The sequence below is a fragment of the Amblyomma mixtum genome, chromosome 5, assembly GCF_055824585.1.
Source record: "Amblyomma mixtum isolate Tamu chromosome 5, ASM5582458v1, whole genome shotgun sequence".
NCBI classification, from domain to species: domain Eukaryota; kingdom Metazoa; phylum Arthropoda; class Arachnida; order Ixodida; family Ixodidae; genus Amblyomma; species Amblyomma mixtum.
In genome coordinates, this window is record NC_143016.1 from 135,920,437 (window position 1) to 135,936,289 (window position 15,853).

The 15,853-nt window shown below is 45.6% G+C and overlaps 1 pseudogene across 1 annotated transcript; it reads left to right on the plus strand.

Moving 5' to 3' along the window:
• The first annotated feature begins 3,863 nt into the window (after nt 1-3,863).
• On the plus strand, nt 3,864-12,004 carry LOC149343863 (uncharacterized; annotated as a pseudogene). The gene is made up of 2 exons (XR_016283326.1): nt 3,864-4,001; nt 11,377-12,004. The product of XR_016283326.1 is annotated as an uncharacterized LOC149343863 (transcript).
• The last annotated feature ends 3,849 nt before the right edge of the window (nt 12,005-15,853 follow it).

The following is a 15,853-nucleotide window of genomic DNA, read 5'->3' on the forward strand; positions in this document are numbered from 1 at the left end:
CTATAGACTATCTATAGACCAATCCTAGAGAACAGTCTATAGGTAATACAAATGCCATAGAAAATCTACAGACAATATATGGATTTATGGCCATACACTTTTAGTAGACTTTTGTCTATAGACTATGAATAGACAAAAAGCAATATCTATAGGAAGTCAATAGAGTCACTAAGAAGTGTAGAGACTGTCTATAGACCATTTTTATAAGGGCTGGCGGTAAAGATTAAAAGTTGCAATACTTCAGAATGTTTTTTAAGGCTATCATACGGAAGTAATGCGGGCGCTTATCAGAGGATGCAAGAATGATGAAGCCTACTCGTTTATGCGGCAAATGAATTTTGCGTGGGCCGCCGCGGTAGCTCAGTGGTTATGGCACACGGCTGCTGACCCAAAAGACGCGGGTTCGATCCCGGCCGCGGCGGTCAAACTTCGATGAAGGCGAAATTCTAGTGGCCCGTGTACTGTGCGATGTCAGTGCACGTTAAAGAACCCCAGGTGGTCCAAATTTCCAGAGCCTTTAACTGCGGCGTCCCTCATAGCCTCAGTCGCTTTGTGACGTTAAACCCCGATAACCTAACCTAACCGAATTTTGCGTGGGAAAGAATTGAAACTGGTCGAAGCAAATGAAATATTCCTGTGCAGATAATGGAGGATTGCCGAGAAAGGCGTTTGATTATATGGGCACTGACATACTTCTTGCGCAAAAATTCTTAGTATAGCACCCAGAAGTATACGTACAGGCGCAAAGTATATCGTTAGAACGATGTCAGGAAAGCCTCACTGGCTTACATGAGATAGCGTTATGCTTCAGTAAAAATTATCGAAGAATGCAGAGTGTTTGCTTGGCCAGACTGTAAGGTAGCACAACCGGTAAAATTTTAACCCTGCGGTAGATTACGAGATAAGAACGAATGAGCGAACTTCATTTTTAGTATGACGTTTGTGTTAAAGAGCAACTGGAGAAGTTCTAGAATTCATGACCTCAAAAGCGTCGAACGAGTGAAGCTTACCAGTAAACTACGAGGTCTGTTAGAAAAGTATCCGACTTTATTTTTTTTGCGAACACCTGATGGATATGAAACAAGCGCGCTTGCATCAGGCGACCTTGAACCTTCATGCGCATGCACGAATTTTTTCCCGCCTGCCGATAGCGTCAGTCGCTGGGACACAGCGTTTGAGTGAGGCAGTGCGCAGTGCTCTCGTCGGTTTTTTATTCCAAGGAAAATGGCGGAGAGAGAGCAGCAGCGCTACTATATCAAATTTTGCCAGAAACTGGGCGACAGCCAAGTGGAAACTATTCGGAATATTCAGACGGCTTTCGGTGACGATGTTATGAGCAGCACACAGATTAAGCAGTGGTACAATTGGTTTAAAGCCGGCCGCACATCCGTGAAGAGAGAGTCACGCTCCGGTCGGCCATCAACATGACGAAATGACCAGGTAATTGCCGAAGTGAACGATGTGGTTATGCGGGACCATCGTGTGACTATCCGAAAAATTGCGGAAGAGGTGGACATCAGCAATTTTTCTGCACATTCCATTATAACCGAAGATTTGGCCATGGAGAGAGTTGCGGCGAAATTCGTGCCGAAGCTGCTGACGGTGGAGTAAAAGCAGCTTCGTGTTGAAGTCTCACAGGGGATGCTAGATTCCACTGACAGTGACCCTGACTTCACCGACACCGTAATCACTGGTGACGAGTCTTGGGTGTACGGGTCGACACGGAAACCAGATCCTAGTCGTCACAGAGGACGCATTCCACGTCACCAAGACCAAAGCAGGCCCGCCAAGTACGCGGCAATGTCAAAGTGATGCTGACTGCTTTCTTTGACTCCCTCTGTGTAGCACCCCACGAGTACGCACCCCACAAGGTCAAAGAATGACCAAAGAGTACTACAGGGATGTCCTCCATCGCCTACGTGGTGCTGTGCGGCGCAAGAGTCCGGGATTGAGGTCAACAGGAAATTGGCACATCCCTCACGACATTGCTCCTGCACATTCCTGGCATTTGATTCAGACTTTTCTGGCAAAAAACAAGACTCCTGTAGTTCCACAGGCTCCTTACTCTCTTGATATGGCCCCCTGCGACTTCTGGCTGTTTCGCAAAATCAGAGACCATTGAAAGGAGCGCGATTTCAGAGAAGAAAGGACCTTAAGGCTGCAACGACAGCAGAGCTAAACTCCATTGCGAAAAGGGCCTTTTCGGAATACTTCCAACAATGGCACCACTGCTGAGAGAAGTATGTGGAGTCCCAAAGAGACTACTTTGAAGGTTATTAGGTTTCTAACGCTCCAGTTATGTCAGTTTTTTTTCTTCGGCCAAAGGTCGGATACTTTTCTAACAGACCTCGTATGTGAAGTCTTACCGTGCTGGCATTTGGAACTGCGACGTAAAGGCTTATTAAAATCGCGATGGCCTTAATGGTTCTCCACAGCGCACGGCGCCAAATATGTGCGTGTGTAGGGGTGGGGGTGGGGCTGCATGATGACGTCAAGTAAGGCTCCTGCATCGTTTCCAACGAATAAATGCTTGCTTTTAAGGAACGAAATTTGCGGGACACTTAAGCTATGTCTTAAGGGCTGACGCTATATCGTTAATGGGTTAATACCCATACATGAAGAATTCATCATTCTATACTTTGCATTCTTAGATCACTGGGAGTACTCATACCACAGCGGCCACAGTGGTGCAGCTGCTAAGAGGTGCGCCACTGCCCTCCGATGGGAGGTGCTGCCGCTGGTGGGGCTTATGCGATGCAGTAATGATTATATTTCGCGCTTTTCGCTATCACATGATTGATCACAGCAGACTATGTGTCACTCCTACTGAATGGTCAGCAGTTTGAATTGACAGTAAAGCTCAATTAAAACTGAATTTCAAAAATTGTGTTCGGAGTAGCTTCATTGCTTTATTTCTCGGCTTGAATACAAAAGTGTGATGCCTAGTTATAAATTGGGCTAAGGAGAGCAGATCAAAGAATGAAAAAAAAGAAGGTGAGTGTATCCTAATAAATACAAGTAAAGCAACATGGAGGAAGCAGCGAAAGTGATCAACGGATTTTCGATCAGACTTTTAACACAGATGAACATCAGCGTGATGCGTAACGCATAGTCATTATATAAAAACTGAAAATCGGAGTCCTTAAGCTCGTTAAGGACTTGTTAAGCGTCCCTAGGGGTAACGGAGTGAATTGCAAGAGAAGGAAAACACAGTAGGGGGCGGCAGAAAGTTAGGTGGGCGGGTGAAATTAAGAAGTTTGCGGGGCTGCGGAGGCCGGAGCTGAAAAAAAAAGCAGGGTAATTGGAGAAGCATGGATGAAGCTTTCGCCCTCCATTGGTTGTAGTCAGGCTGATGATGATGATGAAGACTGCAGTGCCACAGCGAATAGGACTATAAGGGATGCTCAACAATCATATCTAGAGCGGAGAATCGGGTATTTGTTTGAATAACGTGGTAGTACATGCCACTAAACTTACATAATTGGATGTATTCATTAGAAATATTAGTCCCACCGTGGAGTCATCTGGACTGCTGAAGATAATGAGTACTTGAATAGTGACTGTCATTCACAGCACGCAAAAGTGACTTTGACGCGTTTCGCATCTTGCGCCATCTATCGCCCGCGATGCCGAGCACTCTGTCGTTTTGGCTTTTGTAAAAAGGAGGAAGGGGAGGAGCAGGAAAGAGACGACCGACACAGTGTCTTATAAGGGCAATGCTTCGGTGCAAAACGATGCCTGGTTGGAACTAATGTGCCGGTATTATGTTGTGGAAAGCGGACTGTCATATATTACCCAGAGCCAAAGGAATACATATAAAGTCTAATTTTAACCGCAGCCTGCACCTCACAAGCCAACGGATTCGACTGTCTGCCGACCAGGCGCCAGCGGAAGAACTGAGCGGTCTGCATGGGCTGCTCTCTCCGAGGACTGCTGCTTGGAGAAGGCCACAGCCAACACTGGCACTGCCACCGTTGTTACCGCCACTGCCGCAGCCCAAGGTAATTTGTTCAGTGCATCGGTGGAATTCTGGCGACTCGTTCTTCCGTTTCGCCGTATTTGATTATTCCGCTTCTTCTCGAGGGAGAACGCATTGGAAGCTTGTACAGAGCAATATTAGGTATTTCTTACGCTCACGAGCAATATATCAACAGAAAGTGCGCGCAAACACTGATAAACATCTATGGATCGAAGACGAGAAGTTTACTATACTCCGTTTCATACATAGCAGTCAACGCTGCGAAGGCTGCGGCGCCTGTTTGCGTTCCTCGTCCGAATCGTAATGTAGTGCGTCGAAATTGAAAAGAGTAATGAACTTAAAATTAAAGCAAATGTTGGTCGATAATGTAGTATATTAATAAAACGTGTTTTATGTGGCAAAAATATTGCTTTTTCTTTTATGTTCTTCAAAACAGAGTGCCTTAGTTTTTTGGTTTTTTTTCCGGCTCCACTTGTATCAGGTTTTCGCAGCTAGGCCGGCCGGTGATGTCGTCTGCTTTCGTCTTTCGGTTTCTGAGTCTGCGAAAATGGCACCGCTATCTCCTACTCGCTTGTTTTCTTCGCCCACTGCGGCTTCAAAAACAACTCCTGCTCGTCTATTCTCCAAGCTGAAGTCGCCGAAAATTTCCAAACACGGCAAGCAGGTGATTGTCAACGTTTACTCTAGCGTAAGGAAGCGCTTCTCGGAGAAGTCTGTGCGTGAAGTTTTCTAAACTGTGGGCGAGATGACCGGGTGATCCCTCGGACAGTTGCGAGGTTCAAGAAAGAAGGTCTCTCTACTGGAATAAGATCACCGCAAACACGACCTAGCAAGGTGACAATATCTAGCTGTCGCAGTGTTAAATATGACAGCTTTGCGCTCAACGCCATCCGACTCAAGTTACATCGTATGTATGCCCTACACTACACTACCTTTTCCCTTCGAAACAAGCAAACAACGCTGTGTTTTGCAAAGTAGGTATTAGAGTTTGAGTTTCGAGTTTCTACCTAATGAACTTTTTAAGAAAAATAAAAAAATAAAAACCCCAGCCAGGCCGGGAGTCGAACCTTGCCCCCTTATAAAATGAACAAACAGGCGCGCGCTTCGTACCACTCAGCCACGGCTAGAGGCGGACGATTACATTTCGCTTGTTTTTTGCAGCGGACTACTTTCGTACCTTTGGCAGCGTTGACTGCTATGTTTGAAACGGAGTATAGTGTGCTGCTGTCTCCGTCTAATGCCGATGGTTTCACTTAGGAACACCGAGAAAGTCGAGCACAAAATTACGCTTATGAAAACCTCTCGTGTAACTTAAATCGCTTCGACGTCTTTAAGCTGTGTGGTATGAATTATTTGTTGTCCATTTTTTCTGCCATCCCGGCCGTTTAAGCGGCCGCTGCGGTGGCTCAGTGGTTAGGCGCTCGGCTGCTGACCCGAAGGACGCGGGTTCGACCCTAGCCGCGCCAGTCAAATTTCGAAGGAGGCAGAATTTTAGAGTCCCGTACACTGTGCGATGTTAGTGCGAGCCTTTCAGTTACGGCGTCTCTCATAGCCTTAGTCTGTTTGGCCTGTTAAACCTCATAAATCAAATTAAGCGCTGTTTGTTTGGAACCGCTTATTAGTTTGTCCCAATGTGAGCGGGCACATTTTAGGGCAGGTAAGACAGTTGAATAGGACATTTGGTAAATTATGGAGCCGTTTTATAGGAGTGAAGTTCATAGCCTTTAAATGTGGCTAGAAGAGGAGTTTTGACTTATTAAATACATGATCTAGCATTACCACCGACAGCGCTGACCACATGTATGTAAGCCAGAGTGGCGCTCCTAACTCCTCGCTAAAGCCGTGAGGATTATAGCGCAAGGAATACGAATTTTAAGGTGCCACGTCGGCCATATTCCAGGACAGCCCTGCTGAAAAAAAGTTCTATGATGCAATAACCTCATAGATCATTCATCATAGAATATCATACAATCTGTATGACATATCATACAATCTGTATGATATATCATACGAATTTTATGATATATCATACAGATTGTATGATATGTCATACAGGTTTTATGATATTCTATGATGAATGATCTATGAGGTTATTGCATCATAGAACTTTTTTTCAGCAGGGAGGGTTATAGGATACTGGACAATAGGCGATAATAAGACTATCAATAACAGCAATCGAGGAATGCGATGAATAAAGCGAACCTCTATACAGGGTAACAAAAAATAAGCTTTAGAGATTTCTTAAAGTAAGGAGCTGAGAGGTATGTGAAATGCACCTCTGCACATAAGTGATGCGGCCAGGGGGGACATAAACTGGTATTATAACTGTCATCATCAATCACCTGATTCACTAAATTTTATTCATGAACTTTTAAGTAAATGCAGTAGGCGGACATATTAGCATTAGAAACCTACAGTTATTCGTATTCCTCCACAATATTCTTTAATAGATATCTTACAGCATGTCTGTTCTATAAGACCGTGAGGATCGGTGCGAAGCTCTTCCCCGCTCTAATGCGATGCTGCGTGTTCCCTTTTGTTTGACAACGAAGGATGGGATAGGTGCGGCTGATATCTGTATCTCTCGCTTTCGCTTTGGGAAATCCAGTGCTAACTGCACGGTGTGGGGTAAGCAATATGCGTTGCTGCTTCGAGGTTGATCACGGCAACTAATTTTTCAGCCTTTTTTTCATCGCTGCCAATCGCTGCCATAATCATGTCAATGAGTTGGATTCGCTGCCAGCTACAAGACTGTCTCCGCTATAGCTGCAGCTGTGGAAAACGACTGAGAAGAATAACGTTTAGACCCACGTCACTGACATGCGTCCATGCGAGGTATTACACTGTAGTAGAATGGAATGTTGGGCGAGTTGGTATACGTTTATTTTGGGTGGAAAAACAGCGCTCATCCGTGTGGTTTCCTTCATCTTTGTCTTCCGTCCCTTTCCCGCTGTTTTTCCACCCAAAACGAGGTATTTCACTTAAGGAAAAAAAGACACAGAGGACTTCCAATGGCTCAGATGAATGGCAACACCTCATGAGTGGTACGCCTCAAAGCGGCTCCCCAGCCAAACTGTCCACATCCGACTAAGCCAACATTCATAAACGCTTTTCGGCGCTTCCTAACAACAGATTGAGTGCACCATCGGGGACAGGACAGAAAGGTGATTGTCACTGAAGACTTGGAAATTGCCTCTCTCCCATACGTTAATTGGATGCCATAAGTTAGCGTCCAACAAATTGCTCAAGAGCAAGGACGCAGCTTGGAAGCAGTCGACATTGTGTTAAGAAATAACTTCCATCTGCGCCATGTTTGCCTTCGCCAGAACCTTAGTGAGGCAAGGCAGACTTTGAAAGGCGGCTGCACATTAGAAGCTTGGGCCTGATTAGAATACAGGAGAAGAAGCAGTTCCTAAAAAAAATAGTTTCGACTGATGAACCTCGAATTTGCCCTTATGGCACTGTGCATGTTGACAACGCCCTCTACTGCTTACAGTAAAATTAGTATTGACTGCGGTAACATGAACAACATGTTTGGTGGAGTGTGAATGAATGCATCGTCTCCATGTCTGAACCAGAAGTTTTTAGATCTGCTCTTCTTCATCACCTATGTTAACTACTCTCCATATTGTATTTTATTTGTATAAGTATACTTACCACTCCTATCTGTAACGCCTCAACGGCCCTGATAGTAACGAAATAAATAAATAAATAAATAAATAAATAAATAAATAAATAAATAAATAAATAAATAAATAAATAAATAAATAAATAAATAAATGTAAAATGCTTGGGGATAGGATCAGTGGGCCTCAAATATTTCAGTACGACCTCGAAGGAATGAAGTACGCGCAACAAATACTTGCGGGTGTGCTCGGCATCTTCGCCAGTCTGTTCCTTAGTGACCGGAGATAAATTTGGATACAGTATGATGGAGCGCCACCACATGTCTCCTCTATTACAAAGTTCTTGCTGAGCAGTCATTTTCAGCGGCATTGGATCAGGTCAGGAGCAGCTGCTTGTTGAAAACTGTGATCCCCTGACCTTTCTACGCTGGCCTACCTTTTTTTGAGGGGGGAGGGGCTGCATTAAAGAACAAATTTGTGCAGTCGAGCCCCCAGACGTTATTGACATCCTGAACAGCAGAATAGCGGCCTTTGCGACCATCGGCCAAGAGGCACTGGGGAGAGTTACTGACCCAACGCGAGAGCAGCTTATGTGTGGCGTTGCTGTGTAGGAAACGTTTTGAACATGTTTTGAAGTTGTAATATCTTTGCAGTGTGATATTCGCATATAAAGTCATATTTGTGCATGAACTCTCTGCCTATAAAAAGCCGAATGGAATATTGAGAACAAGCAGGTGCATTTTTCTTGATTTAAAAAGAAAAATAGAAAAATTAGAATCATCAGTGACTTTATTTGCATGAAACAGGCAATGACATCGCCCGCCCATCTTGTCACTCATTAGACACGCACCTTGTGCTCCGGGTTCTCCGCTGGCTTCCATTCCTCGGCATGACAAGGCCGCTATAGTTACAGTCTGCGCGGTGGGTGTTTCGGGAGCGGTGTTGTGTTCCTCATTTTTTTATTTCGCCAAAGAGGATTTTTCACCATCTTTACATATGCTTTCACCCCGTTGCCAGACTAAAACCGTCCTGAAAGGGACACATCACTCGGGGGAGGAGCTTAACGCTGATCCTCGCAGTCTTGAATGCGTAACTATGCGAACATGCAAATTTGCAGGCGGATATCTTGGAAAAAAGGCATGCTAGAGGAATTGTACGAAATGGAATTATGTAGGAATACGTCTCTCTAAAAGTTCTCGGTATAAATATGTCCGGCTCACTAGATGTAATAAACACTTCAATAATTAATTCAAGATAACTAGGTGCCTGACGGTGACAATTATCATCTCACCTAGAATCTCCCTGGCCGGATAACTTATGCGCAAGGGTGGATTTGATGTCCGTCACAGTGCCTGATTGTAAGGAATGTAAGGATTGTAATACGATAAATTTTATCACCCTGTATAAAGCCTTAATAGACTTCAAGAATTTTTTAATTAGTGAGAAACACAGCACTCATGCATGCGTAGTGGCACCAGTGTGTAGAGAAGAGGCATGTGGCAGGTAGTTGAACATATCTGTTGGTTCTGAACAGGCGCCAGAGTCGTAAATAGGAATAGTAAAAAAAAGCCGATGTCCGGCAGAGAGACATGATTTTTCCAGCAGTATTCATGGAATGTCTACAGCCGTTCTTCAAAAACATGGATTCCGAGGAGTTCGCAATAGATATTAATGCCGAATGCCTTAGTAACCTTCCATTCGCTGTAGGGAGTGCTTTGCTAAAAATTCAGGGGATGAAATGCCATGCGTGATAGAGGACTTTCAAAGGCGAAGTACAGCGGTGAGACTGAAAATAATATCAGCAAGAGTCAAGGAAGGTTCCGTAGTTTCGCTATCGCTGAACTGATATGATAAGCAGCGATGCATGCATTCGAGAAATACACCTACTTAGGGCATGTAGAAACCGGATACCCGGAAACAAGAGTCGCATAACTAGGCGAAAAGAAAGGAGTGGTGTGGGTTTTGTTGGCTCTCTCAGGTTATGATTCACACCTTACTTTTACTGCTGAAGTAGAGGCATACATCCGTTCTGGCTTGCCAGTAGTAATAAACTTTCGGGCAGAACCATGGCGGCTACTAATATGCTTGAAACTGAGTTTTAGACAGTGGTAGGAAACACAGAAAAGAATGTGATATATGCAACATTAAGAGACAGGAAGAGGGCAGACTTGGTCATTAAATAAACACGAGTTATTGGTATCCCAGTTAAAATCAAGAAGCACAAATGAGCATTAGCAGTGCATGTAATGTGAAGGCAGGGGTAAGGGTATAGATTGCAAGAGGAAGCAAGTGTTGCAGGTGTTGGTCGACCGTCACGTGGGCAGATGCGATTACGAAGTTTCGGATTTTTTTTTATTCAAGTTGTTTCCCATTAGGCATAATGTAAAAGGGAAAGAAAGTTATGAGAAGGAGTGTAAACAAGCCTCGCTTAAAAAGTGGCCTCAGCTGGCAGGGGACAGGGTTGATCACAGGATTATAGCTCGTAATGTTACGTGGGGGCCAGCCGAAGAATGAGATGACATGACCGTTGGCAGTGAGATGATTTTAATGGCCGCCGACATAGCGCGAGTGCTCCGTCCCGCGCCACTGCCAGCTTCGCTTTCAGGACACTCGTGCAGAAAACGTGGCCACACTTACGGTGATGATGATGAGGCACGGGACTTCAGAAGATGAGAAGAAAAGGTAAAAGGAAGAAGGTTTCATGTCTATCGTGGGAATGATGAGGTGGAAAGCTCGAAGGAGGGCAGCGTGGAGACTGTGAAAGCGCTCGGGTCAAAAAGGAGGAGGGCAGAACAGGCAAAAAATGTGCTTGGACACTCTTAGATCACGTGATTACTTGACGCATCTGACTTGCTAAAGGTTGTGCGCCCAGGAAAGGTACGTTGATGAAAGTAGAATAGGTCAGAATAGATGGAGAGGTTCATGGTTACATCAGAGCCAGAAGGACGCACGATATGCAACTGCTGCGCTGAAGAAACCCAGTCACTTGAAAGCATCAATGTATTTTTTTTTACTGAACCTTCCTTACAACCGCAAAACCTTGAGTAAAAGTATAACCTTTTGCGTTTTCCATTCGTGAATTTGATTTCGAATTTCATGAAAAACACTGGAGTGGTCTCACAAGACGCTTAGATAATACACCTTTCGCAAAAGGTGGCAACAGAAAACTAACATGAGTTAGCGCGCTGAGCTGCTAAAAGGAGATGATTTCTCGAGCTTTATGCTGTAAATTTTACCATTAAAAATGATGACTTTGAAAACAAAAATCGGACTTCCACACCAGTGAACCAAAGACTGGATGACTCAGCCCTTAATTTTACTTTCCTTTCTTGCTACTAATACTGCTTTTCGTTTCAAGTCAAAACTTTTCAACCAGATTTCCAAATGGCTCCGTTTTTCCCCGTAGTCTGTTTTATTCGTTGCTCTTTGCTGTCCTTTTTGTCACAAAAGATCGATATTAGAGCAGCTTGAATACAACTGACTAGAAGTGAGTATATGGCCGAATTCCTACGACATGGTAGCGTGGCATCCAAGGTTCGCAGGCTTAACCAACTCACGAAACATTCTTTCTCGTGAAAAGTAAACACAGTTCCACACTTCTCGAAGCAGACTGCTGTATTTCGCGCACAGCCAGCACACGTCTGCCATCCGTTGCAGGGAACTGGTGCGGACGACGAGTTCCTGCATCAGGTCTAAAGCTCAAAATCTTCTTACTCTACTGTGAAGCCTGGCATGTATTAATTTATCGTTTCCAACACCCCGCTTATGCAGAACCCGCGGGTCCGCTTCAAACATCCTCCCGCTCGGCCGATGTCTGGGGCGGGCAGTATCTTCTTCTTGGAGCACTCGCCAGGCAGCAAGGAACCGAGCAGCATGACCTCAGGGATGGACCAGTGCCCTCAGCTGAGAGTCGCCTGCGCCCTGTGTGCCTGCATAGGCATCGTCGTCATCAGCGCTGTGATGGCTGCGCACATGGGCCGCTCACTGCTGAGCAACATCCAAAGCCCTGCAACGCTCAGCGTGTCGTCACCTCCGGAGCCTACAGCAACGAAGCAGGCTTTTACGATTACAAGGGCCCCTTTTCAGACGAAACACACCGGCTTACGGAAGAAAGCTGATTTAACTGCAGATACCACTGCGGGGGTAAGCTTGAGGGAAGCCGAGTTAACATACTCCGAAGAAGACGTCTACGACAAAGAATCGTCGCTTGTGGATGATTCTGATATGCGTGGCCATGCAGCAGTCGCCGCTGACGCAGCCATGTTGAACCTTGCAGGACAAACTCGGGGCAGTAAGAATGCCCCGAGCCCGATCCGGAAAATAAGAGAAAAAAGGTGGAGGCGTGCTGAATGATGCTGATTGGTACCATCAGCAGGGAAAGCAAATACAGTGTAGATAAGTATTCGAAATATTCTTTATTAAAACAAGGCACAAAGAAATGTTCATTTTGTCGGTAGGTGCAAAGCGCGGTGGACTACGCCTGTCGCTCCTTGTCTCTATTTAATGCGGAACAACGCCGGCCAGCAAACAAGAGGTTAACTTGTTTTCTTGGTAAATTTATTCCATCATGTTTGATCCGCTGGTGGGATCCGAGCCCACGACCTTCTAATTTCGCGTTCGGTGCTCTACCAACTGAGCTACTGCGCCGGATGTCGAATCTTCTAGTTTAAATGATATTTATGTTGCATACAGCTTAAACTTGAAAGTGTTAACCAGCGCTAGCATCCTCCATAAGGGCGAACACCGTGATTACTGTATTTCCCCTAATGTCAGGTGGAATGCAATCGAACGGCGAGGACGAAAGCTGTTCGAGAACCCTCTTACGCTACCTATGGCATCAAGATTGGCACAACCGAGGCCCTCGTTATGTTATTGAATGAACAAGCTGAGGGAAATGAGGGGCTCATTATTACATGCAAATGACGAAATCCATCATTCACCGAAACGAAGGAGAGCACAGGGGAATTTATTTTTTTTTATTTATGATGCTGATAAATGGGAAATTAATGTGTATTTTATCCCTCAAAGGTGATTACAAAGGTAAGAAAAAAACGTCGTGCAGTCTATGGGATCCGAACCCACGGCCTCCGTGTTTCGTTATGCAATGCTGCGAGGACCAGGCATATTGCTTAGCTCCAGGGTTGCTTTGGTGTTGCAGCATAAAACACGAAATAGTTGTGCTAACTGCAAACAAGAACCGCACTTGCTTTGCGCACATCACTATAGGGGTGCGCGCAAACATTGCCCATATGCGCAAGAACTGCCTTAGGTCTGGTTGTGTTTAGGAAGATGGAGCGTGTGGCGTTTAATTGTGGCTCAGGTATAAAAGGTTGCTCGAATATCGCAAGTGCGCAAAAATGCGTTACACCTTTCGCTTCGGCAGGCGTGTCGAATTACCATGGCTACTGAAAATAGGGAATCATGAGCTGTTCTGCAGCGATGATATATTAGCAGAATTTACAATTTCTCGAATAATTTTAAGCGCATGATTTGGTAAAAGGGAATTTCTACGGAGTTTCAGAGAGTTTTGAGAGTGGAAATTGTAGGAGCTGCAGTGTGCGAGCCTCTGCAGGCAAACAAGGCCTGAAATTTTCTATTTAGGAGAATTTTAGGATATGGTATGGAACTTAAATCCAATTCCTGGATGTTACCATTCTGATTGCTTCGATTTTAATTCGCTTAAGCCCGAGAATGGCACATAGGGGAAACCATGGGCAGCGAAAAAAGAATTGCCTCAGTGCCATTGCGTTAATGCCCAGTGAAGCAAGAAATTACAACACAACAGTGATATTTCTGCCTTTAAAGCAACCAGTGTTTCGGAGATTTTTTTTAAAATTCTCCTAGCAAGATAGTCCCAACGTTTCTCGCGAAATTTAAAGACACGCCATTGTATGGGATAGGTCTGATGCCATAGTATTAAACGCACAAGCTTTTTGTAAAACACACCCGCTGAGACATTCTTTTAAACACTACATTTGCCGCAGTTCGAGCTGGTGGAGTTATATTTGAGGAGTTATTTTCACCGAAATAAAAAATAAGCATTAAAATGCGAACAAAATATTGTTCATGTTTTTCGGGATCAGTGAATGTAGAACGACAAGAGCAGGATGCAATTTTTCACTCTTTGTAACGCAAACAAAGCCAAAAAAGAAAGAGACAACGGTTAAATTGACAAGAAAACAAAATGTTTATGCAACGGTACTGTTTTATTGGCGCATGTTAAAGTCAAGGCGGCTTCCCACCCAGACACTCCCATCGCAGACATAGACGCATGGGTGCAATCACTCAAGAATGACATTCACCACAACTCGCGACACATTTAAACTGCCACCGAAACTCCTACCCTGGATACGCGCCTAGCCCATCTTCGGAGGGTTATCACATCGTCCTGGAACTCTCGGAATGCAATAAGCGCAACAGGAGACTTAAAAGGGGCTGGCCACGCTGCAGATACAAATCGAAAAACACTCTGAGAAGCTCTGTCGATCCAACTGGGGACAGATACGCGACGCATCACCGGAAACCTGGGTCCAGTAAATACTCATGGCGACTCCTCCTACCCCTCATTGACCCCGTACACACGAAATGAGTAACACAACACCACGTGATGCGCCTCTCACCCGAACACAATGACGATCCGTAGACGTACTCCAAGACGTACTATCACGATCACAATATTACGGGACGCCGGTTTTCGGGCAAAACTTTTATTGAAGCTCTGCCTCGCCACAGAGTAGTGTGGTATTGTCACCGCCGTATAGAGCAAGCAGTCCCCTCATAACCCGCCACATTTAGGGCGAGTGGGTCACGTGACTGCGTGGAAATAAATGAAATGCTTTCCCGCACACTCATGTCCCGTAAACTTTCGATCACGATTTTACTTCAAAGCGTGTATACCTCTCCCGTTACCCGCACATCCCTTCCCCCCGGCACAGGACAAGACATTCCTGCACTCGACACCGACATGACGCAGACGGAAGTCTCCGAACAAATTCAGCACCTGGGGCCGACCAAATCACAAACTCCATGCCCCGTAATGTGGACGACCAATCGATCACCCAGACTACGCAGTACTCCAACCAGTGATGGAAGGAGAGTAACCTCCCGCACACCCGATGCCATGTGAAGGTAATAATCGTACTGAAACCCACAAACCACTTCCCCTTCAAAAACTTCGCCCTATTACGCAAACTTCATGCCTCGGGAAATGCCTCCAGCATATTGTGTTCGGCAGACTCACAAGGCACGTGGTGGACAACAACCTATAGCCGCATATCATGTTGGGATTCTGCCTCCATCTATCTGCACAAGACGCCATGCTGCAACTCACACACGACATTTTCGGCCCACTTCTTCCGGGCCACACCAGCGCAATCTTAGCTTTGGATTTCTCTAAAACCTTGAAAAGCACTGAACATCAGCCGATCATGACAGCCCTACCCAACGTTTATAGGCACTTTTTTAGTTCCATAACTCCTCGCAGCGCCCGTAGGGAGCACGCGGCCTGTCGCCGTCATCGCCGCCGCGGCGCTGCAATCGCTGGTTGAGCTGGGAGAGCGAGAGTCGTCTGCTAGCGTGCGGCGTGCGGCGTGCTAGCACGAGCATTCGCATTCGAATCATCGCTGCGCGACTGCGTTTTTTTTAAGCATGAAATGCTTTTAGCTCCCGTTGTCGGCATTGTGGTGACGTCACGCCAAAACCGAGAGCCATCATCCGGGCACTGAAATCCACTCATCCGGGAACTGAATTCCACTCATCCGGGCTCTGAAACGAGAACATCCGGGCACGGTACGAGACTTAACGAGATTCAACGAGACTCTCTAAGCCCTCCTACGGGACCGGCATACAAGCGCCGGTTGCTCTCCAAACGAGTCACAAAAAATAACTGCTACCAGTGTCTTCTCAATGTTTATCAAGATATCAGTCGAGCTGTGCATTTGATAATGCACGGAATTATAATTTTCGATTGCTAATAACGGGTCGAAAAAGCACATACATGCCACAATACAGTTCGTTGTCATACGTGATCTGTTAGGGGCTTTGAGAGAAGGCCGCTTAGAGAACGAGGGCGAGAAGGGCTTTCGGCGGAAAACTTTCGCTCCCTCCCCAAGGATGGCGCTGCGGTCCCACACTCACGCATGTAAAAGACCGGCCGCTTGGCCTTCAAGCCCTTTCCCCCTCTGGCAGGCAGATGTATACACGCTCGCGGAGTATTCGAACGCGCTGCATATACATTCTTGTCAGGCTT